At 44.5% G+C, this 24,296-nt stretch overlaps 1 protein-coding gene across 12 annotated transcripts in view; it reads left to right on the plus strand.

Moving 5' to 3' along the window:
- Positions 1–24,296, plus strand: part of PTN (pleiotrophin) — a 112,911-nt gene that overhangs the window by 34,764 nt on the left and 53,851 nt on the right. Inside the window, exon 1 of one of the 12 annotated variants that reach the window (XM_065565963.1) lies at positions 8,851–8,969. The exons of 9 other annotated variants lie outside the window; for them this stretch is intronic. The gene's annotated coding sequence lies outside the window, so the exon portion shown is untranslated. Of the gene's footprint in view, positions 1–8,850; positions 8,970–13,829; positions 13,909–24,296 lie in introns of those variants that run through there. 2 more of the 12 variants (XM_065565942.1, XM_065565944.1) reach the window with 2 other exon arrangements.

Raw genomic sequence — 24,296 nt, forward strand, 5'->3', positions numbered from 1 at the left:
GCCCAGTATCCTGTCTACTGACAGTGACCAATGCCAGGTGCCCCAGAGGGAGTGAACCTAACAGGTAATGATCAAGTGATCTCTCTCCTGCCATCCTTCTCCACCCTCTGACAAACAGAGGCTAGGGACACCATTCCTTACCCATCCTGGCTAATAGCCATTAATGAACTTAACCTCCATGAATTTATTTAGTTCTCTTTTAAGCCCCGTTACAGTCCTAGCCTTCACAACCTCCTCAGGCAAGGAGTTCCACAGGTTGACTGTGTGCTGTGTGAAGAAAAACTTCATTTTATTTGTTTTAAACCTGCTGCCCATTAATTTCATTTGGCCCCTAGTTCTTGTATTATGGGAACAAGTAAATAACTTTTCCTTATTTAGTTTCTCCACATCACTCATGATTTTATATACCTCTATCATATCCCCCCTTAGTCTCCTCTTTTCCAAGCTGAAAAGTCCTAGCCTCTTTTTAATCTTTCCTCGTATGGGACACGATCCAAACCCCTAATCATTTTAGTTGCCCTTCTCTGAACCTTTTTTAATGCCAGTATATCTTTTTTGAGGTGAGGAGACCACATCTATATGCAGTATTCAAGATGTGGGCGTACCACGGATTTATATAAGGGGAATAAGATATTCTCCATCTTATTCTCTATCCCTTTTTGAATGATTCCTAACATCCTGTTCACTTTATTGACTGCCGCTGCACACTGCATGGATGTCTTCAGAGAACTATCGATGATGACTCCAAGATCTCTTTCCTGATTAGTTGTAGCTAAATTAGCCCCCATCATATTGTATGTATAGTTGGGGTTATTTTTTCCAATGTGCATTACTTTACATTTATCCACATTAAATTTCATTTGCCATTTTGTTACCCAATCACTTAGTTTTGTGAGATCTTTTTGAAGTTCTTCACAGTCTGCTTTGGTCTTTACTATCTTGAGCAGTTTAATATCATCTGCAAACTTTGCCACCTCACTGTTTACTCCTTTCTCCAGATCATTTATGAATAAGTTGAATAGGATTAGTCCTAGGACTGACCCTTGGGGAACACCACTAGTTACCCCTCTCCATTCTGAAAATTTACCGTTTATTCCTACCCTTTGTTCCCTGTCTTTTAACCAGTTCTCAATCCATGAAAGGATCTTCCCTCTTATCCCATGACAACTTAATTTACGTAAGAGCCTTTGTTGAGGGACCTTGACAAAGGCTTTCTGGAAATCTAAGTACACTATGTCCACTGGATCCCCCTTGTTCACATGTTTGTTGACCCCTTCAAAGAACTCTAATAGATTAGTAAGACATGATTTCCCTTTACAGAAACCATGTTGACTTTTACCCAACAATTTATGTTCTTCTATGTGTCTGACAATTTTATTCTTTACTATTGTTTCAACTAATTTGCCCGGTACTGACGTTAGATTTACCAATCTGTAATTGCCGGGATCACCTCTAGAGCCCCTTTTAAATATTGGCGTTACATTAGCTATCCTCCAGTCATTGGGTACAGAAGCTGATTTAAAGGCCAGGTTACAAACCATAGTTAATAGTTCAGCAATTTCACATTGACATAAAATATTAATACTGACTTGTCAGAGGTAATTCCAAACAGAGCAGAAAACTCAGTGAAGAATCACATCCTCATCTAACAGAATTGGGATTGTATTGGTACTTGCCATTATTCACCACTCAGAGGCAGCTTCCTTGAGTAAAATCTAAGAGGTCCTTGGGCTTGTGAGGATGCAGAATTGTAGCTGCTTATTACTGTAAATATTATTTCAATTCAAATTTAAGTGCCTTCTATAATTAACAAAAAATGTAATGGAAATTCCATTTCTTCAGAAGGCCTGGAAGTTGCAGATACCATGTGGGTCATTTAGCATGAAGCATTGTACAGTATATGACTCTGGAAATGTGATTGGGGGAAGGCTCCCCTTTTGAAGGGAGCTCAGAAGAGAAAAACAGAGAACTCAGCACAGGTATAAGCAGGGAGGGTAAGATGAGAAAGTGAGGGAATATTGCAACCAGGTTGGCCTAAGAAGAGGAAATCAGGAATGGAGAACCGTGGTTGGGGGATTGAGGGGGAGCATGTGGAAATAGTACTGAGGACTGAAGGATCCATGAGTCAGCTGGTCTCCCTCTACACACACACTTTATTCTATTTGCTCTTTATTTGCCCCTTTTAAATCTTTGCCTATTTTTTTTCTTGTTCAAGTGGAATGGTGAGAAAGTTCTGTTTTCAAATTCAGGAGAAATGCTGGTTATACTGCCAAAGCTCAGCATATTTGAAATCTAGCTCAGTTTAAGCACTGACTTGAGGTATAATAAAATGGAAGCATCATGTCAGTAGGTTTTGAAAGATCAGATCCCAGAAGATGGGAAAGATCTATTAGTTCATTTCCCTGAAAATGCATAAGTGTACCATTAAATACATTTCATAGGGCAGATTCTCAGCCGCACCTAATAATATTTGGGCATGGAGGCATAGGGGTGGAAAGGCACAGTTCTAGACTTCCTAATCTTTGGGATGGTTCTACACTGGGCCAGTTCTCTGGTGTAACTTAGAGCAGCCTCTAAACTCTTATTTCACCAACTATATTTCAAGCAAATATCATACTGTCCCATTGTCTATCAGGACCCACTGTTTCTTGCTTTATCTTTGTGACAATTGTAGTGATATAATTATTAAACCAGGGTATATTTAGCTGTGCCTGGGATTTTGCCTTCTACAATAGTCCAGAAAATTGAGAAGGGTCAAAAGCTACCTGTAGGATGTCTAAATTAGGGCCAGTGGAAGTCAATGGAAAGAGTTCAATGGGAGTGAGATAAGTGCCATAATCTTTAATCTGCCATTACCCCAGAGAACTCCCATTGATGGTCTAAAGAAATAAGAAATAGGGGGTTCTTTGGAACAGGTTCTGTTTTGTAAGTAAGAGTAGGAAATATTGTTAGTTTGATTGTGTTATCTCTCCCATGGAGAGATGTCTATATGGCTAGGCCTCTGAAAACCTAATATTAGGTGAGTTTATTGTTTAAATAACACAGTGAACAGTAATCCCCAGAGACCTGAATGACTACAGTTTGCAAGCAATGGTCCTGGGGTATGGGAGAGCAGCTTTAAAAGGCCTGGCCAGAGGGAGTATAAGTCCTGCATTATTCCAGTTAACTCCCTGTTTTGAAACATCACTGAATTCAGACAGACCATCCTGCCAACGGGACTGTGCAATTCCTTGTCTGTGTCACCCACACAGAACCACACCAGGCTTTTGGTTGTAATTCCACTGGTCCCAGAGCATTCCAAACTGCTGTGCTGGGAGCTTGATCTCTAGAGCATGCTGTATTGAGGAATAGTAGTCAGGGTTTGGTATTGTTGTCAAGTAGATGATGGACAAGGAAATAGCCAGCGTGTAGATGTCTGACATGCAGCAACAAAGGTGTAAGTCTGGATTATATCTGGATAGGGGCACAAGCATTTTTTGTTGTTTGTAGATGTTTATGCTAAGTGGGGAGATTGCACCCTTCACCTTATAGGCATCACAGAAGAAACCACAGTGGCAGCCTCACAGTCAGACAATGTTTCAGACAGGTTGGCCACATTGTGATGTCTGATAGTGTGACCTATTTCACTGCTTGAGGACTTGGGCTTTTCAAGGCTTTGGGGCCAGAAATGGAGTGAAGCAGGGGCACTGACTTTTACTTTTCCTGGTGGGTGCTCTGCCCTCGCTTCCCCCCTTCCCACCCCGCTCTGCCCCCTTCCCAAGGCCCTCTGCCCACCCACTGCTCACTGCCCTCCACCCTCCCACAAGCACCTCCTGCCAGCCACCCAACAGCTGATCAGCAGGCCCACCCAAGAGCTGTGGCTGATAGGTGCTGAGCACCCTCTATTTTGTGTGTGTGTGTGGGTGCTTGAGCCCTGGAGTGTTTTCCTAGCACTATGTTAGCTAGTTTCATGCAGAGAGGCTGAGCAGTAACTACAGAGTTGGAAGCAGCCATATAGGAGGGGATTTTTATTGTGTGGGCACTACAGATTTTGTGTTTTGGTTTACCACGAGACAGTACTTCCCTGGAATGTGAGATGAGACTTCCCGTCCCTAGGTACTGTTCTTGGAGAGAGCAGTCCTATTACCATCAGCTTGTGTAGGATAAGCAGAGATGGTGTGTGAAGCAGGACTGATGTTTTCAGGATAAGGACACAGTCTGGATCAAGCTGAGGACGAAAATGGGAAAATCTTCAAGGACATGGAGTTAGGTAAGGATGGTTTTAGGCTTCTAGAGAGGAGAAACACGTATAGGGTAAACTGTCACCAAGTCTTTACTTTTGTTTGTTTCTAATATATAATAAGTCATTTAGACTAAAGAACATGTGGAATAATAGAACCATAGTAAACTTAGCAATGCTATACATAAATAGACCTGTTCTTGGTAATTAGTAAACACTGTAATAGAAACTACTGATGTATTTTAAAGCTATTTGGAAAACCCTCCCCTCAAAACAAGAGTCCCTTTTTAATGCTTTGCACTTGGGGTTTATTTAGAGAATGACACCTGCCATCTCTGTTACCCCCACAGGGGCCGTTCAGTGTTTAGAAGAGGTCTCTTGGCTCGTTTCCCAACTAGGGAAAAGGTGCTACAAGGGCAGCTCAACAACATCAGGTGTCTGGCAGGGAAGGAGAATTAAGAGAATATAGGTGTAAAGTGATAGTAGGCTCAAATTAGATTCTGTGTGCACGCACAAGACATATTAAGGGCTGAAATGTTGATAAGAGTGGCGGTGTCTTTTCCTGTCAGCTTTATTTTAATTTTATTTCATTGATATAATTTTGGATTCACACACACATTTTTCCCCAAAAGACTTTAAAGTGCTTATTTATTTATTGTGACCGTTCCTTATAGCTCCCAGAAAGTAGAAGCTTTGCCCATGGCATCTTGTTCACATAATGAGCATTTACTGAGGAGCAATGAACTCACTGTCCTGGAAGAGGTGTGTGTGTGTGTTGCTTCTTCACTCTCCTGGCTTTTTTGATTTTCTTTACAACCACATTGAAGGGACTGGGGGAAACTCAAGAGAATTTTGCCTTGACTCGCTTTTGGAAAGAGGAAAAGCTCACAATTCAGAGTGAAATTCACCGTGGGCCGAGGGCTATTACCAGATCTAGTTACCACTTAACTCCTCCCTAAGCTCTGTTCTGAGTGGGACTTAAGTGGTGCATAAACCTTATTTGGCCCTCTGCATAGGGGAGATGTTCCCCATCGATTCCCAGCCAGGAGTGGGCATGAAGAGTAACCTTAGAAGCATTCTTGGGTTCAGTTCCCATTTAGGCCTCCTTGAGTGCCCTGCCACTATTGTTGCCTTCTACCACTCCTCAGTGAGCCAGTTGGCTGGATTCTGGCTTTTTAAGTTTAGTTTTGGGGAGTGTGTTTCACCTGGAAAGATGCCCCACTATAATATATGCATCCTTCATTTAGTATCTTCCCAAGCTATGGCCTTGGGGAAATATGTCATCTTTAGGGAGTCATTTGTCTCTGCTTCTTGCCCTCTACTAAGTTTTTTGCTGTCCTGCAGATCAAATGGTGCAGATAAGTAAACTCCTTGCTGCTGCTGAATCTCCAGTCTGGCTTTGTCCCATCCCCTTTGCAGTACCACTGAGTTCCCTGCTCTTTTGTGCTGTTAGAATCTACAGCAGAGCTGTGTGTAATGGCATATTTTTCTGTCTGCAATACAAATGGTCATTTTCTCTTCGGAGGAAGAAAAAAAATCCAAAAAGCTTTAGTGTGAGAAAAATGTTCTTGCTTTTTCACTAGTCCAGGCTGCTGATGTGATATTTCTTTCACTTGGTGGCAGTGAGAATTTTTTTCATGTTGATTTGTTCCTGGAGGGGCATCTCAAGCAGGGAGACTATCTCAAGCGCTGCTGGGAGGGGTGGGGAAACTGGAAATGTGCACTGCTGCATCTAAATGAAAAAGACATTACCTTTTACTTGCACTTGATGTTGCATTTTCCGAAGGTGGGCACAAATAGAGCTGGGGTGGCACAAATAGAGGGGTTGGGGATGAAGGGAAAAACAACTCCAAAGGCTTAGGTTACATTCTGAAGTGTTTCAGAAACATGGTTTGCACTCTGGTTTGTTTGGTCTTTTAGGTTGCTTTTCTTCTTCCTTGAAATGATTTGCCCGTCCTTAATGCTTGAAAAGAGAAGGGGTATTTTTGTCTGTGTGAGAGAGACACACACACATACACTCATTGCAAATGTCTATCCCTTTCTGTTCTTCAAAATAAAGTTCTTAACTGGAGAAGGAGCTGAGGAAATAACTTGCACCCTGAATAACATCTTCTTTCTTTGTAGAAATGCTAGTTTTTGAAAGTGGACTTACCTCCTGTGTTTTTCTTTTTCAAATCACATAACTTCCTGCATGAGGTAACCTTTTCTATCTCTGTCTTTCTCTCTTGCTCTCTCTTCTGGATTGCTTTTCAGTCACCATTGCTCTTCGGGTCTCTCGCTCTGTGATGAATGAGTTCATTCATCTTTCTCTCAGGGGCTCTGTGAAAAGCTTTAGACTTCGCCTGCTCCCATTTTTTTTGCTCTGCTATTCATTTCCATGGAGATGGAGAAAGGAGGGGGGGCAGAGTGGGTGGCAGTGGGGTCAAAGGTCAAGAGTGGCCACTTTCTGAATTACAGCTTTGAATTCCATTAAAGGTGACACATTGTAACCTAGAGTAACTCTCTAAGAACTTAGCTGTCAAAGGAATCAAAGCAAAGAGAGAGGGAGGAGAGGGGAAGGAGAAATTGCATAGAAAGAGGAATCCAAGTGCTTGGAATCTCTGTCAGGATTATGTCTGGGGACTTAATATTGAGGTAATTCATTTGTGTAACCATACATCATCCTTCAGTGAGGCTGCACGCTGAAGTCTGCATGTGGATGGAGTGTGTAGTGCAGAGAGAATGTCCCCTCACCTTCAGTGAAAAAAATTCATCTCCTTGATTAACAACAAAGACTAAGAAAACGGGGCACAGAGAAATGTTTTAACCCATCTGTGTTTTCTTCATATTATTATTATTTGTATCACGTAGAGCCTAGAGACACCAGCCAAGACTGGGGCCTTGTTGTGCTTGACACTGTACAAACACATGCTAAGTGATAGTGTTTGCCCCAAAGAGCTCTAGACAAGACAGACAAAAGGGATAGGAGAAAGGGCTCAGAATATTTCCTATCTTACAGATGGGAACCTGAGGCACGGAATGATGAAGAGACTCTTAAACCAAACCACAAGTTATCTTGCCCAAGATCACACGCAAGTCTGTGGCAGACCTGGGAGTTAAACAGAGATCTCTAAAGTCTTGGTCCAGTGTCTTAAACAGAAGACCATTCTTTCTCTCTGGAAAAAAGAGGATTTTAAGAGGAAGGGATCTTTTTGGAGCATGTTGCATTAGTATAAACATTTGACAAACCAGCATAGATAAAAATGGTGTGAACCTGCATCCATCTTTTGAATTGAATCATTTATTTTATATTATTCTTATGGGTATTTTTGGTTGAGGTTCTAGAACATTGAGAGTAGTTTGTTCTTTCTTCATTTTTGGGTCTGCCTGTATGCTTCCTCATTTGGGCTGGGAGTGGAAATTCCAAAATACCTGAGGAGAGTCTTTTCTCATGATCATTCTAGCCTGACAAGAAAGAAGAAGAATTGGAAATGAAAGATGAGAACCAGCTAAGTTTTGCAAAACACAAAACATTAAGATGTTTTCAAATGTCCAAACTTTTAGCTGCTTTTTAAAAACTATCATTTTGAGCGTCACCTGTCACTAAGTATTACTGCAAAGTCCATCTGGTACAGATATGCCTTCCCCTCTGACGAGAATAAATATTTAGTAATCATCCCTCATATTTCACTGCTACCATCACTGGTAGGAATTCCATTCTATATCTTCCAGCTTGACCAATGGAATAACAGTCCTATTGTTAAGTGTAAACTCAGCTCACGAGCCTGAAAAATACAACAATCTAGAATCACCAAAATTGGTGAATGTGTCGAGGCGTAATGATAATATACAAACCAGGGCCGCCCAGAGGGGGGGGCAAGTGGGGCAATTTGCCCCAGGCCCTGGGCCCTGCAGGGGCCCCCATGAGACTTTTTTGGGGCTCCTGGAGCGGGGTCATTCACTCGCTCCGGGGGCCCCGGAAAACTCTCGTGGGCCCTGGGCCCCCAGAGCTTCTTCTGCTCTGGGACCCGCCGCCGAAGTGCCCTGAAGACCCGCGGCAGGGGGTCCTTCCACTCCGGGACCCACCGCCGAAGTGCCGGGTCTTCGGCAGCAATTTGGGACCCGCCGCCAAAGACCCCAGGCCCCCTGAATCCTCTGGGCAGCTTTGATACAAACTGCATGACCATATCTAAGGTCCCTCAAGAAATATGTATAGGCCCAGATATTCAGATCACAGCTCAAATTGACTTCAGCTGGAGTAGTGGGAGTTCAACACCTCTAAAGATCAGCTCCGTGAGGTTTATTCCAAAGTGTGTAGGCTGTAAACTGAACCACTAGCAGCACTTAAAATATATTCTGGGTTGTAAATTAGGCCCACTCCATCTCCAGATGGGAGATTTGTTTCCTGCTCTGTGTTTTCATTTTTAGATGCTTCCTCTGTGGGTCTGGAATCCACTTAGGGCAGATTGTCAGAGTTTAACTACCATTCTGTACTCTCCTTTCACTTGAAACAGAACAGATATGATGCAGAGTCTGAAATAAAGGTTAAGGGAAGGAAAATAACAATTAATGTGTGAGGATTTATGCACCCTCTTCTGCAGTGTTTGCCCCTATGTTCCCATCCCTCTTCTGTGTTTTGCTCCCTGACTCAGATCTACACTTGCTTCCCTAGATGAGTCCTGCTTTCTCATCTCTCCCCTGTGCTCTCTTCTTACTTCTGTTCTATTCATACCTGCCTTTTATGAATTGTAAAAGAGGAGAGTGAAGTTTGGTAAGAAGCCAGTGTTGTATGGGACACCTAGGACCTTGTAAAGGCTTTAATTTATTTCAGTGATTATATAGGAATTTTACTTAGGTTCTTTCACACTCCCATTGGATCCCTGAGGCTAATCCTGCTCCCCACAATCACTTGCCCCATCATCCCTGTACTTCACACCAAGGAGTTTAGATGGTACCTGCTTCTTAACTGGTGTGAATGGGCTCTCCTTCCTCTCAGGAAGACCCTAGCTGGTCAGCCCTCTTGGTGAGGTAAACAGCAGAGGTCCACCAAAATACTGTCACCACGTGTTTATTATCTGTCTTCTTTCTTATGCTTCAAGTACAATACAACCATATAGCAGCAGTTATGAGGTGCATCCTTCCTGCTCCTTAGGTTAGCCTTTTATACTGCCTACTTTCCTTCCTGGATTCTCCAGCTGGTGAACTAATTACCTCATTAACTCATCAGGCTACCTGCAGGTATAAGTGCTGCCTTCACCACACTAAGTGCCCTGGGTGTTCTAAGTGGCCAGGGTGCTGGCTTCCATAGAGCCTAATTTGAAGTTGTCAACAGCACCCTGTCACAACTGGCTATAAAGTTCATGACTGGTCAACGTGAGTTCCATATACACTGTCTGGTACAGAACAAGTGATGCCTGCAGCAAAGTTTCTGATATGTTGCCATTAGAGCTGGCTGGAAACCAGAATTTCTGTTCCGTGAAAAAATGTCAAGTTTTGGGACATATCTTCATCTCCAAGGGATGAAAAACCATCATCTCCATGGAAATTCTGCAATATTGCATTTCACCGAAACATCCCCTCTGCAGGAATATTTCTATGATTTGGAGAGTGGGGGGCAATGCTTCCCAGGCTGCCTGACTGGTCAACTGGAGCTGGGCACCTAGGGAACAGGCCACAGAGGAGCTGGAGATCCCAGAGAGTCAGGCAGCCCAGCAGCTAACTTGGTGAGGATCCAGGCAGACTGGGTTCCTCAGCAGCCCTTCAGGTGGGTTATTGGGGAGCTGGAGAGCCCAGGGAGCTGGGTGGGTGAGGTGGCAGGAAAGAAGGCAGCCTGGCTTGTCTTCCTGCCTCCTTTCCATCAAAAGTTTAGACGGAATTGGCATGTTCCCATGGTATGTTTCAGTTTCATTGAATCAGCATTTTCCAACAGAAAACTGTTCCAATGGAAAATTGTTGACCAACTCTAGCTGGCATGCTTAAGGTCGAAGAAAGGTGTGCCCTCTTTCGACATTTTTGATAAAAGGACTCTGCTGAAAGGGAAGGCTGTTTGGTAACAGGCCAAATGGGAACTAAGGTGGAAGGGATCGGTTCCTGTTGTTATAGGGAGGAGGGGATCCCTATAGAACAGTCTGTTAAAGCCTTGTGTGACCCACAGATTCCCTGAGCATTTCATAAGGCAAGCATCCAGTTTCACAAAGTGAATATGATCCACAAGTCTTGTACAAATCACTTACGTTCACCTCTCCAGCGGCTGACTTCTCCCTGGCATTTAAACCCTTTCCCTCCATCCAATCACTTTGCTGTTCTACCATCTGATCTTTCATTCTCTCTATTATCTCTCATTCAGTTTCTCATGCAGAGAATTGAGGTGAGGTCCTGGGGATAAGCAAATGGGATTTTCCACATGGCCATATGGTTACATGGAAAATCTGACAGCTCAAGCTCTCTGCTTCTCCAGAGCTAACACGACTAAGTGGGTTATGCAATCTTGTCTGCTTGTGCTTTTGCTTCCCTTTCAGGGATGTTGACTGTAACTTGCATATGTCTCAACCTCCTGAGGCCCAAATATGGGACAAAGTGAGCCTGCAAGCATCAGAATGAGGCACATTAAAAATAAGTGCTAGAAGCTTGAAACAAAGTGAGATGAATTATTTTAGCATCAATAACTGACTCTATAATGATAGTCTCATGGTGCCATATCTATGAAGCAAATCATTTTACAGTAATAAAAGTGATAGCACTCCAGAATTGCATGGAACAAAGGTAAATGTGTGTCTGAGGAGACAGATGAACGGTATGGCTGCCCCTGGATGGTTATGATGAACATTGATGTTCAAGTAATGATCCAAATGCCAGTCTAAAGGTTTAGTTCCAGGGTGCAAATGCCAGTCTGAGGTAACTGTGGACACAATCCCTTGAATCCTTAGTCACACACCCTCTTTACTCATGTGACTACTTTTGTGTATAAGCAACAAGAGTATGCAGGACCAGGCTCTCTGTATGTTGCCAGGAGAATGGTGTTTCCTTTAACAAATTATTCCAAATGAATGCAGTCCTAGGGAACCTTCCATGTGACTTACAGTAGTGCTGACTCAAGTTTCTTAACGCGTTTCGTTTGTGACAAGGACTGTAAATTCTGATCTGCAAATTCCTCCCCATCTCCTTTCTTCCCAAAGGAATCTTCCATCCCTCTGGGTTAATGTAGTAAAAGTCCCAAATTCCTTTCAGCTAAGGCCTCAAATCAGTGGCCAAATTTGGAGGTTTGAGACCGTGGAGAACATTTTAAAGCCATTTGAACAACCGTGTAGCAATAATTTGACTAGCTTTTACAGTTGCTCACTGCTTTTGGAGTGGTTGTTTCCAGAAGCCAAAAATGATGGAAAGCTGTCCAATGAGAACTGCCCTTTGGAGCAAGTGAGATAAGATTGTAGCTCCAATGTATGGAGTAGGAGGTAAAGAAAGGCTCAAAGCTTTACAAGCTAAAGAAATGCTCAATTGTTTTGCCATCTTAATGATTTCCAGAGTTACTGATCACCTGGCTTGTCTAACTAACACCCACCTAAGCCCTAGTAGAGTGGACTGTTGCCAGCATAATTGGTGAGTGTGTTCTGACTGAGAAGGGCCACCTGAATCTGCTGAGCCTCCCAGAAATGTTTTCCCAAGGAACCTCTGTGTATGTAACTTTTGAGTCTGGTTTTACTTCCCTGTGTTATTTCTGGCTCAGTAAATAGGGAGGTGTAAGGCTTGAGCCTTGTGAGGTAGTTAGCTTAATCATTAGAGCTTGTTTTGGCAGAAAGCAGCTTAAAGGCCCGGCTTCTGGCGGGGGAGAAGACTCCATAAATAGACGAGGGAGAGAATGGGATAGAACAGCCTTTATCACAAATCTGGAAACAGGTGCTGGAAATCCCACTCCTTCGATGTAGGACTTCCATTGTTAAATCTTTTAGCAGCCTCCAGACCCACATATGTTTATCTGAGACAAAACCAAACTAAACTGATCTGTTACCCTTTGGAAGTCTTTCATCTCCCAGTAAATAAATGTTTTCTTGGGGCTGCGTGCCTTAAATATAAATGACTAATGAGGGGGCTGCTCCCTAAAGCAGAGACAAGGTGTGTGGGAGGGGAGATTTCCACACATCACATCAGTGTACTGAAAACCATGGCAGTAGGTTGGCCTGCTGCCTACAGTGCCATTTCAAGGAGGCATGCTTGGTCTGAATATCATTGGTCTAAATGCCCTGATCTAGTAACACTGCATTAGTGAAGATCACTGTATGGAGGGGGAGGAACATAAGACATGTTCCCAGGAGCATGCAGGGGTTGGCTGGAGTGCTGCTGTGTTCTGGCTATTCCTAGCTGCTGGGACAAAAGTGCCTTTAGACCATAGGCAGCAAGACATAAATTAAGGCAGATCCTCTGAGCTGCCATGGGTGGTGGGGGTACCCTGCAGCTCCCAGCTGCCACAGAGGGATCCTCAGAGCTCCTGGTTGCCATGGATGGCAGGGGGTACCCCAGAGCTCATGGCTGCCATGGGCGCTGGAGGGCTCTGAGCTGCCGCAGGTGGGAGGGACCCCGCAGCTCCTGGCCACCACAGACCGTGGGGGACCCCGCAGCCCCCAGCCGCAGGAGGGGGCGGACCCTGGAGTTCCGAGCCTCCACTGGTGGTGGGGGCCACTGGAGCTCCAAGCTGGCCCTGCAGCTGCCCAGTGGCTCCCCACTTTGTCATGGATATTTTTAATAAAAGTCAGGGACAGGTCACAGGCTTCCATAAATTTTTCTTTATTGCCCGTGGCCTGTCCCTGACTTTTACTAAAAATATCCATGACAAAGTGGGGAGCCACTGGGCAGCTGCAGGGCTAACTGGGAGCTCCAGTGGCCCCCACCATCCGTGGGGGCTCGGAACTCCAGGGTCCCCCCCATCCTGCGGCTGGGGGCTGCGGGGTCCCCCGCGGCCTGTGGCGGCCAGCAGCTGCAGGGGCCTGGCCAGGAGCTGCGGGGTCTCCCCCGCCTGTGGTGGCTCCTCCAGCTCCCATGGCTGACTGACTTTTATTAAAAATATCTGTGACAAAATCTTAGCCTTTAATCATTATACATACAGATATGAATAAATTTCTTAGGTCAGTTTCATAGCAAAGATGATGAGCTGCTGAGTTGTAAAAAGTTGTTTCAGAAACAGTTCCATAGGTTATAATCCAATTGGCAGTCCATGTGCAGAGTCTGTTTAAATTCTTTCATGAGAAATAGCAGGGTAATCCAGACTGGAGCTGGAGACCTCAGTCTTGTGACTTAAACTTCCCCGACGAAGTTCAAGCAGATCTGAGATGACAGGATCAGGCCCTAGAGTTTTTTTTATAGATCTCTGGCAGACTACAATAGCCTCTTGACAGCAGATAACACAGCAGATATTCCTTGGATGAAGAATAGGTAATATACATTGTTACTTTGAATTAAACCGCCTATTTCCTATGTATACATTGGTAATTAGCTGTATTCATTAGCATAAAGTAACTACCTATTCAAGCAGTTTATAGACAGTTTACTACAAACTTCAAAGAGAAACATGGACAATGATATTATTATGCCCAAGTTTCATCTAAATGTTAATATTCCTTTTTGATCTTTGAATCAACAGAATATAGTAACAGACAGCAACAGAAGTTTAGCATCTACAAGCTGATTAGATCACATTGTTAACATCTAACAAGATAAAGGTAAACACAGGCAAATACGATTAGTATTTACTTCTAATTCTCTCAAAATACAGAACCCTTTTCCATTTAACATGGCTTTGATAACTATCTACAAAAAGTATCAAGGGTAGCCATGTTAGTCTGTATCCACAAAACGACCCTGTTTGCCATTTCAGTACTTCCTTAATATGTTCTTAAAAGTTGATCTTGGGTCACTTATCTTGCTGGTTGTTTAACCCTCACTGGCTCAGTGTCACACTGAATATTTTGTTTGCATGCAAATCTGAAAAATTGAGGGCTCGGTCGGGGGAGTTTTGGGTTGACTCAAAGTGAAAATGCTTTGCTTTATGGTGAACTGAAATGTTGATAAAAGTTTCCTTACATGTCTATATAAATATTCTAGTTGACCGGAAATGCTGAAACAAACCGTTTTGATACTTCTAATTTGTTTTTCTTTTTCTTAACTGAAAACAAATACTGAAAATGACCCAATTGTTTTTGTCAATCCTAATCGGTATTTTTCAGGGGGGGGGAAGTTTTTTGTACAAAAACTTTCACGTAGGCTCTTCTCCTCAGTCTGTACTTTGAGTCCTTGGTCTCAGCTCAGAAGGAGATGCTCACAGATGGTTTTCTCATGGAAAACATGTATATATAATGTAATAAAAACCAATCACTTTTCTTCAAGTTTTTTTAACCACTTTTAATAGAAAATTAAATCCCTAAGGGAAAAATTTTACAGGAAGATTTAAAAAAAATATATAGAATTGTGATTTTTAAAAAAATTAAATTCAATAAAATTTGAAAGTAATTTCTATTGAGTCCTATATGTTTCATTACTATGATATTCTATAGAACTTTTTCTTTATAGGCTTCCTCTTAGGAAGTTTCAATTTAAGCTACAGTCTACTAGGATTGGAAGAAAACTCTTTGGAAAGAAAAGTCAGTTGATGTTTCCTCATTTCCCTCATCAAGGTCCTACATTTTAACTCATCAGGGCACAAAACCCACTAATCAAGTCCTGAGGTGCTTGAACAACCACCCCAATCTCTGTGTCTCTTTAAAGCAGTTGGAATTAGCTGGGCTGCTGTCTGTACTGAAGCTTCCTTCTCAATCAGCGTTCTTGGAGCCCACTTTTCATCATTTTGGTTCTCCTTTCTGCACCAACTCTTCTCTTGGTAGAAACTTTTTCTTTGCCTACTATTTTTGCATGATGGTCTTCTGGACCTAGAACCCAGTTCTTGACTTACTATGTACAGTATCCTAAATACTGCCGTGAGATCGGTTCTTTATAAACAAAGCCAGATTTTTTTGGGGAAAAAAAAAAAGGTGAAAAATTAAACTACAGACTAGGAGAAGTGGAGCTGAAGATCAGCTGGCACATATGTGACCCACATCTCCAGTCTCTTAACGTATGATGAGTCCTGCTTTGTCCCACCAGCCCTAAAGCCATTATCCTGTGACATAATCATCTCCTAGTTTTTCAGGTTTCCTTGTATACAGAGTCAATTTCTTGGCTGAATCTGTTCCTCAGTTCCTTTATCTGTAAAATGTGGATAATACTTCTTTTCTCAGCCTTCTCTATTTAGATTGTAAGCTATTTAGGATCAGGGACTGTCTCTCTCTAGGTGTATGAACAGCACCTAGCATAATGATCTTAGTTGGGTCTTCTTGGCGCTACTGTAATATAAACAGTCATAATTGTGGAATCTCTGCATACTTTGGGGTGTCTCACAGCCCTAGTAGAGACAGGTGGGAGTGGTCCCTACTCATGGCAGAGCACAGGGACTGTGATTGTGTCCCCCACTGGGCACAGAGTGTCTCAGAACATCTCTGCATTTGTATTTTTCTATTTGTAACATGCAGGTAGTAATGCCTACTTCGCAGGTTTAATTAATGTCTAGAATGATTTGAGATCTCAGATGAAAGGTGTTGTTGAAGTCCAAGGTAGTAGTATTTTTGTTTATATATAAAGTATTTCTAAAAGGATTAGCTGAAGGGGGAATACAACATCTTTGAATCTAAATCCTCCATCGTTTCTCCACTTGAATCATTTGTGAGCCGAAGCTAAACTTGTCTGGATGTGCATTCTTGTGAAGAAGTGCTGACTCTGAAGGGACCGAATGAATCATTTTGCTCCTCTTTGATTGTGTTGGTTTTGGAATCAGGACTGATGGGTGGGGGGCAGGGCCGGCTTTAGGCCAATTCAGGCGATTCCCCTGAATCGGGCCCCACGCCTAAGAGGGCCCCGCGCCCTTGTCGCCGCAGGTATGCTGTGCCGGGGCGGCTGGCTTCCCCAGAGGGCAATTTAAAGAGCCTGGGGCTCCCAGCAGGGGCTGGAGCCCCAGGCCCTTTAAATTGGCACCAGAGCCCCACTTCTCGAGCCTGGGGTAGGGCTGCAGGGCTCTGGGGGCTATTTAAAAAGTCCGGGGCTCCCCTTGCTTCTACCGTCCCAGCCCTTTAAATAGCCGCTGGAGCTCTGCCGCTTCCCCAGGGCTCCCTCGGCTATTTAAAGGGCTGGGGTGGTAGAAGCAGGAGAGCCCCGGACCCTTTAAATAGCCCCCAGAGCCCTGGGGTAGCGGGGGACTCCGGCGGCTATTTAAAGAGCTGGGGCTCCAGCTGCCACTGCCGCCCCGCTCATTTAAATAGCCACGGGAGCCCCGCTGCTTCCCCAGGGCTCCCTCGGCTATTTAAAGGGCTGGGGTGGTAGAAGCAGGGGAGCCCCTGCCCACAGCCAGCTCCTATTGCACCCCCTGCCCGCACCAGCTCTGCACCCCGCACCCCCTGCCCTGCCCGCAGCGGCAGCCAGCCCCTGCTGCACCCCCTGCCCACACCAGCCCCGCATCTCCTGCCCTGCCCGCAGCCAGCCCATGCTGCACCCCCTGCCTGCACCAGCCCCGCACCCCTTGCCCTGCCTGCAGCCAGCCCCTGTCTCCAGCCAGCCCTGCACCCCCTGCCCTGCCCGCAGGCAGCCCCTGCTGCACCCCCTGCCCTGCCTGCATCAGCCCCTGCCCGCAGCCAACCCCGCACTCCTTGCCCTGCCCGCAGCCAGCCCCTGTCTCTAGCCAGCCCCTGCTGCACCCCCTGCCCTGCCCGCAGCCAGCCCCTGCTGCACCCCCTGCCCTGCCTCCAGCCCCGCACCCTCTGCCCTGCCTGCATCAGCCCCTGTCTCCAGCCAGCCCTGCACCCCGTGCCCTGCCCGCAGCCAGACCCTACCTCCAGCCAGCAATGTACGTAATATATAATTTTGTTATTATTTATATAGATATGGAAAGTAAATAATACATGGAAGAAATGAAAGGGTTCGTTTTACGTGGTTTTTTTTTTTTAAGTCATCCCTGCCGGGGCCCCGTCGAAAATGTTCGAATTGGGCCCCGCACTTCCTAAAGCCGGCCCTGGTGGGGGAATTCAGAGTTCAAAACTCTGCTGTGATCCTTCACAACTGATGGAATTGAGTAGTAAACAGATGGAGTGCACCCCTCCCACTCCCCCTTAACTCCTGCTCATCCCAAAAGATAAACTGTTGTCACTCTGGAATGACGGCCGGGCTCTGGATTCTAACAGGAACACAGCAGTGATCTCTCTCCATCAGGCTGATATCCAAACCATAGCATCCCACTAACTAGTTCTGGGGCTCAGGGGAAAGCATCAGGCTAACTGCTCCACTGAAGTTTTTAATTTGCTCATCATCTTTGGTTGATGTGATTAGCAGCCAGGGCTAATTACCTGCAGGAATGCTCCCTCACTTTTCCTCTAACATAGGTATGAGAGATCCAGCTTTATGGTCCTTGTTGATGGAACTCGCTCTTTCTTTCTTTTCTCACCATGGAAGAGGAAATTAGCATTAGTAACAGAGAAAGATGAATAGTTCACATTAAAAAAAACCTCCCCCTTTTTGTCCTCCTGCACCACTTTGTGCATTTTGTCATTTGCTTTTCTGGAATTGAGAATTGCAGAAACATACAAACATAAAACACAGTAGGCTTGGGGGGAAAATACTTGAAATAGTTCAGAACTTCAAACAAGGTTGGATTCAAGTTCTGGGTGAAATTTCAAGTTGGTTATCTTCTCAATGAAGCTGCAGTGTCTAGACTCTAGAGCAAGAAACTAGAAGCCAGGAACTCCTGTGTCCAAGTTCTGGTTCTACCTTTGGGTTTCTTTGTCCTTTGCAGGACTGTAACCAAGGTGGGGCGAGCAGGGCAGCCACCCAGGATGCCAAAAAGTGGGGGCAAAAAATGGGACTGAAAAATGACTAAAATAAACCGGTAGGGGGAGCAAATATGCTTGCTCATCCCCAGTGCTAAAATGCTTAGTTATGGCTCTGGTCTTTTGGCAATTAACTTCTCAGTACTTCCATTTGCTCACCTCTGAAATGGGTGTGTGTGATAATAAATACCTGCCTAGCAAGGATGTTGCAGAGATTAATTATGTTGGTAAATTGTTTTGCAAATGTAATGCTGAGTTGTCTTGCTGTTCCTTTTATCTGAACAGGTTCATCAATCCCTATTTTTGTCTTTGTATCTTTTTTATATAATACTTGTTCTTTATAGGCGAGATTCCTACCCCCACACAAAAGCTGTAATGTTCCTTTCTCAGCAAAAAATAATAAACAAACAAGTGCCAGCAGCTCACCTGTTGTGAACAACCGGATAATAACAAACTAATGTATCTGGATCTTTTTAATGCCCTATGTAGTCACTGGAAAGACTCCATTGATTTCAATTGGCTTTGAATCAGGCCTCCTGTCTTGTATGCTGGCACACATTACCACAGTATCTGAGTGCCTACCTGGTTAACTAGATCAGCACAGTGAGATACCTAGCAGACTTCATGAAATCTTCAGCTCCTCTCCCTTCTCTGATTATAAGAAGCTGTATTTGATGTAATCTATTTTGTAAACTCAGTGCCCATATGGAAACCTGCAACAATAAATTAGTGTCTGTGCAATAGAATAGGTGGGGGGAAGGTTTGGCTCCAGTTCTGCAAGGTGCTGAGTGCATTTGACTTCTTCTGAAGTTGGGTTGGGCTGATGGTGTTCAGTGCTTCTGGGACTATGCCTTTGGCAAGGAAGCATAATTCAGTCCCTTGCTTCCCAGGGATTAATGGATGTATGACGAACGTCAATCAGGAGAGGGTAATTTTTAAAATTACAAGACATCCCTGGCTTTTTCAACAGAGTTGATTGCAAATAACAACAAGTGGGCAAATTTGCTCACTTTGTAAATAAAGGTGGTATAGCTAGACACTGGAGTTGATGTGCTTCATCAGTGGACTCTCTTGTTAGGTGCCCAGATGTGTGGTTGGGGTATGTGGGTGTTTCTTGTACATTACTGCAGCTGAGACTCAAACTGGGACCCTCATAGGCTGTAGACAGCATCTCTGACAGGAGCTAAAAGGGAGCCTGAGGTACAAAGTGGGGTTGAAGGAAAGGCTTAAATATCTGTGTTACCGCTCGGATGTGCTATCTTTTGAAATCCAGATTAGACTTTTCCAACCCACTTGCTGGCATTAATTTCCAAATCCAGTTATATAGTATCACTATAAAGAGAACAAACCTAGTTTTGTTCCCATTCTATCTGTGACATTTAATTCAGGGGAGGGGGAGCAGGCAGGATGCTGCCAGACTTCTCCTGCCCCTAGTCTGGCCTCTGAGAGCTTTTGCTCTCTGATCCCTGTTGTAAATTGATCCTGTACGCATCAGTGTCTGACACAGGTACTGTGCAAAGCCCTTTGGGAGGCTTATTCCCTGGGAGAGGAAAGAGGAATTTTAAAAAGTCAGCAGTTTGGGAGCTCTTCCTTCTGCATCTGCTTTTGAAACTGCCATCTAGAAATTTCCTGTGATTTTTGTCACCATTTTATTCATGGCCACTCGGACTGCTAAGTACTCAGTCTCCTTTATAGTTTTCCCATCACTACCTGATGGGAAATTGCCAAAGTATAATTTGAAATGAAAAACTCAGAAGAACAGATATGTGAGTGCCCACAATGAAATATTACCATTAAAATACAAAGAGTCATAAATAAACCCTTGCATTGCTATTTGTCTTGAAAGCATCAGTGTTTCATTGGAATGTTGATGATTCAAAGCAATGTATCTGGGTAAATACGCAAGGTGCATTTTGGCCATATATCCAGGTATGTTTGGCAGCATTCAAATGGTTAAGCAGTGAGGTGATGGGGTAGGATTAGGGGATTATATGAAAATCTCAATCGTTTCATAAATGCCAAATTTAAGAGTGTCTGAAGTGCTGACCATGGTGACTGCTGTAGGCACCAACCAATACCAAATTCTTTAGAAATCCTAGAGCATTCCCACTGTTCTGCTATCATCACAACAGGAGGATACAGCTTCAGATACCTGATTTTGCACTGTGTGTAGTCATTTATACCTGTAGGGTTACCATACGTCCGGATTTTCCCGGACATGTCCGGCTTTTGGGGGCTCAAATCCCCGTCCGGGGGGAAATCCCCAAAAGCCGGGCATGTCCAGGAAAATCAGGAGGGCTCGGTGGTGCTCGGCCGGGGCCGGCGGTGTGGGGCCGGGGGCATGGTGCCGGGCCGGGAACCAGGGGTGCAGTGCCGGGCCAGGGTCACAGTGCCGGGCCGGGCGCGGGGCTGGACGGGGAGCCGGGGGCGCGGTGCCGGGCCGGGAGCCGGGGCCGGGGAGCCGGTCAGCCGGGCTGGCGGGGAGCCGGTCAGCCGGGCTGGCGGGGAGCCGGTCAGCCGGGCCGGCGGGGAGCCGGGCCGGCGGGGAGCCGGTCAGCCGGGCCGGCGGGGAGCCGGGCCCACGGGGCCGGGAGCCGGGGGGTGCGCCGGGCCGCCGGGGGCCGGCAGTGCTGGGCGGGCCGGGGGTGGTCGGCGGGGGCCGGCACCCCAGGGCCCGAGCCGACCCAGGCTGGAAACGCCGGGGGGCCAGCCTGGGCCGCGCCTCCTCCCCCCACACCCCCCTTACCTGCTTCAGGCTTCCCGCGAATCAAATATTCGCGGGAAGCAGGGGAGGGGGCGGAGACTTTGGGGAGGGGGCGGGGTTGGGTGGGGGTGTGTGGGTGGGGCTGGGGGCGGGGCCGGGGGCCGTGGAGTGTCCTCCATTTGGAGGCACAAAATATGGTAACCCTAATACCTGTGACAAATGAGTGTAAAATACTACTAGATCAGAAGCATTTTGCACAGGTGTAAATGACTACACAAGGTGCAGGGCACTGCAGAATCAGACCCAAGGGGTAGATTGTGTCTTTCAAATAGTGGTCTGCTTTAGAGGTAGTGCATAGTTAAACCATTGCAGTGGGAGTCAAGGGGGTGCAGCATTCAAACACAGATTAAGAGCCCTGAATTTCTGCATAAATTCCTTGGGGAGCTACTAAAATGTACCTTCAGTTTAAATGATAAGATCTTTTGGGAAGGGACACTGTCTTTATCCATTTTGTAAATTCCCATGCACAATTATGATGCTATATTAGTCTTTAAAAATAATAATACATTTATTCCTATAGGTCAGTATTTTCAAACCTTAGTGCCTAAAGTTATGCTCCTACATATATGTTTAGACATATAGATAAACTTTTATTTGCATGCCTAAATATGAATTTAGGAGCATTACTTTAATTCTGGACATTTTAAATCTATCCCAGAATTCACCACTAATTATATCACTGTTGTCCTCTATCCAGTATGTGGCCTTTGACAGTGTAATAGTTAATGGTTCCATCCTTGAGTTTTTTCGCTACTGGAGAGATGAGCCAGTTGCTGCATTTAAACACAGCACCTTCTATGGTTTGTGAACAAATGCTGTTGAGCTGTTTCATCTTCTTCTTGACTGCTGGTGTTGTCTAAGTTCTTCTGAGAGATCAACCAATTCAGGAATTCAGACAGCTTGGATTTTTATTTTTTTTTAATGCACTTGGATGGTGCTAATTATTTTCATATTAAAACCCAACCATTGCCTTTGGTTTGACTATATGAGGGAAAGGAAGGAGCAGGGAAAGAACAAAGCCCTGTTTAATACAGTGGAAATGTCACTGTTGCACCATGTTGTGTTATGGTGGCAAAACTTAATTAGATCAAGCATAAGTGAAAACCGATCATCATGCAATTTATTTTTAGGAAGCAGCCTCCTACAGAGAATCGCAGAATACCTTGCCGTGAGAGGCAGATAAAAGAGAGAATTCTTTACAGAGTACAGTGTGGAGACTCTCATCCAGGGAGAAAGGGGGAAAGCATCTTTGGAAATGGAGTTAATAATACCTACAGAGAAGAGTAAGTGCTCTCACAATGATGAGCATGGAATGGATGGATAGAAAAGAGACCAGTCTAAAAACAGTAAAGGTATTTTTGCAGATAAGTTTGTGAGGGGAGAATGGTGGGTGTACTAATGGAAAGGAACAAGATGGGTAGGCTGAGTGTTTGAGTGAGGCTGGAATGAAAAGAGTGTGCAGTGGTGGGATTAGTGTTAGAGAAGAGGGGTTAAGGGACCATATAATTGGTTAAAATAAACTGAGGCCTGGGCTTTAGTGTGACTGATAGGTTAATGCAAAAATAAAGGATTTTCTTTCTCAAATAGGACTCTCTCAGTCACAGTGTAGCAGATGTCTTGATTCTCTGGCTGTTGTCCCACTTTGTGAAGCATCAAGTCACAGGATGCAAAATGCCCCCCTCTTTTATTTTGCATGATCAGCAAGGCTAATAGCTGAAAAAATAAAAAACTGAGTTTGTATCCTTTGATTGGCTGATTATATGCTTACAATCAACCAATCTCAGGCGAGGAGGGGGGATGAAGCTTTTGATTTCCTACACCTCACTGTCAGCAAGTCAGTGCAGAGCAGCAAATATTAGATCAAAAGTAGTAAAAGAAACCAAAAAACCTTGCTCTGTATCAGCCTAGAGGTGCATTTACTTACCCCTCTCCTTGGTCACACATCTTTCTTGAAATAGGTCATCAGGTTCATTTCTGAAGAGAAGTTGGAAGTATTACCTGAGCCATCAGCAGGAGGTCTTTACTGCCAGAGCCAGTACGAGCAGATACTTCCTTCTGCCAGGAAGTAAAAGACTGGGTAATAGTGTCCACCTAATTAGGTGCCAGTTGGGAGTGATTTATGATGGCACATCTACAAACAGTGAGGCCACCATGCTGCATCAGGAGAAGTGGGATTCAAATGTAGGATTTAGGCTCCAGAAACATAGGTCTCTACCCACTTGTGGTATTATGAATCTGATCCTCTTCTGGTGGGAGCAATGTTTAGACTCTGCTCAATGCAGAATGCATTTTGGGCTGGGTAGCCTTTAAGTTCAGTTGTTGCCTGTCTAGGCAAGGGCTGAGTACTCTGAGTTCTGTGTTTATGCCAGCACTTGTATGTATACCATTTGTTTCTTTCTTAATTTGTGTTTGCAAAGGTTCATGTTAGCACGCCATCTCTACACTTATTTAAATTTATCCCCCTTAGCTCAACCAGAGGGACCTCTTGCAAATGAGTCCATCTGTCACATTCCAGAGGGGGTAGTGCTGTATTGCACCTACACAGATGCCACTAATTATTATTGCAAGAAATCTATAAGGAACAACTGTATGTTTTAATTTGTGATGGGTTACATTAGCTCTTTGGGATTGGAACCCAGGGGATGGGATTTCCCTATAGACTCATGCTTTCTATAAGAGAAATCCTTACAATCTGTGGTAGATATGCTGCTGACACTGTAATGAATTGACTTGTGCACCACCTGCTAGATCTGTGCAGAAAATCTCCATCTATAAATCAAAGCAGACCCTTTGTGACTTTTCAATGAAATTATCAAAAAATAAAATCCCTCTCTCTTCTCTCCTCTCCCCATCATCTCCATTTCATTTGTGGAAAAACGAGCGCAGTTTTGCAAAGGTTTTCTTTATAATGTTTTTGTTTGTAACATTCCCCAAGCTGAAACAAAATCTCCAAAATAAGTAGGAGTAATACACAAATTGTTGGTAAATAAATTTACGTTAAGTTCATACTCCACACAGATTGCACACTTCAAATTGTTTCATGACATTGATCTAAGATTTTGCTTATGAAATTCCCATGATAGAATTTGAAAGAAAGGATTGCAGGGTGCATTAAGGGGACAGAGCCATTCCCAACTTCAAATATGTTCAACCATCTACCCTCTTGAGGGGTATGTTGACCTCAGAGTGTCTGGAGATCCAGTTTGATGTAAGCAACTAAAACCTCAGAGGCTTCTCTGACTGAGTCTTTTAAGTCTCCTATCTTCCTGCCGTCACAGCTGCAGTTCCACAGGTAATTCTAGTACAATTGAGTAAATTACAGCATGATTCTCCAGTACTTTTCAAAACAGACAGGAGTTCCTCTGGGAAAGGAGCCAATGGTGTGGGCCTTTCAGCCATGCTCCCATTCCCTTCTGTTCATTCCTTTGTCATTGCAGCATCA

This window comes from Chrysemys picta, chromosome 1 (assembly GCF_011386835.1).
Source record: "Chrysemys picta bellii isolate R12L10 chromosome 1, ASM1138683v2, whole genome shotgun sequence".
Taxonomy (NCBI): domain Eukaryota; kingdom Metazoa; phylum Chordata; order Testudines; family Emydidae; genus Chrysemys; species Chrysemys picta.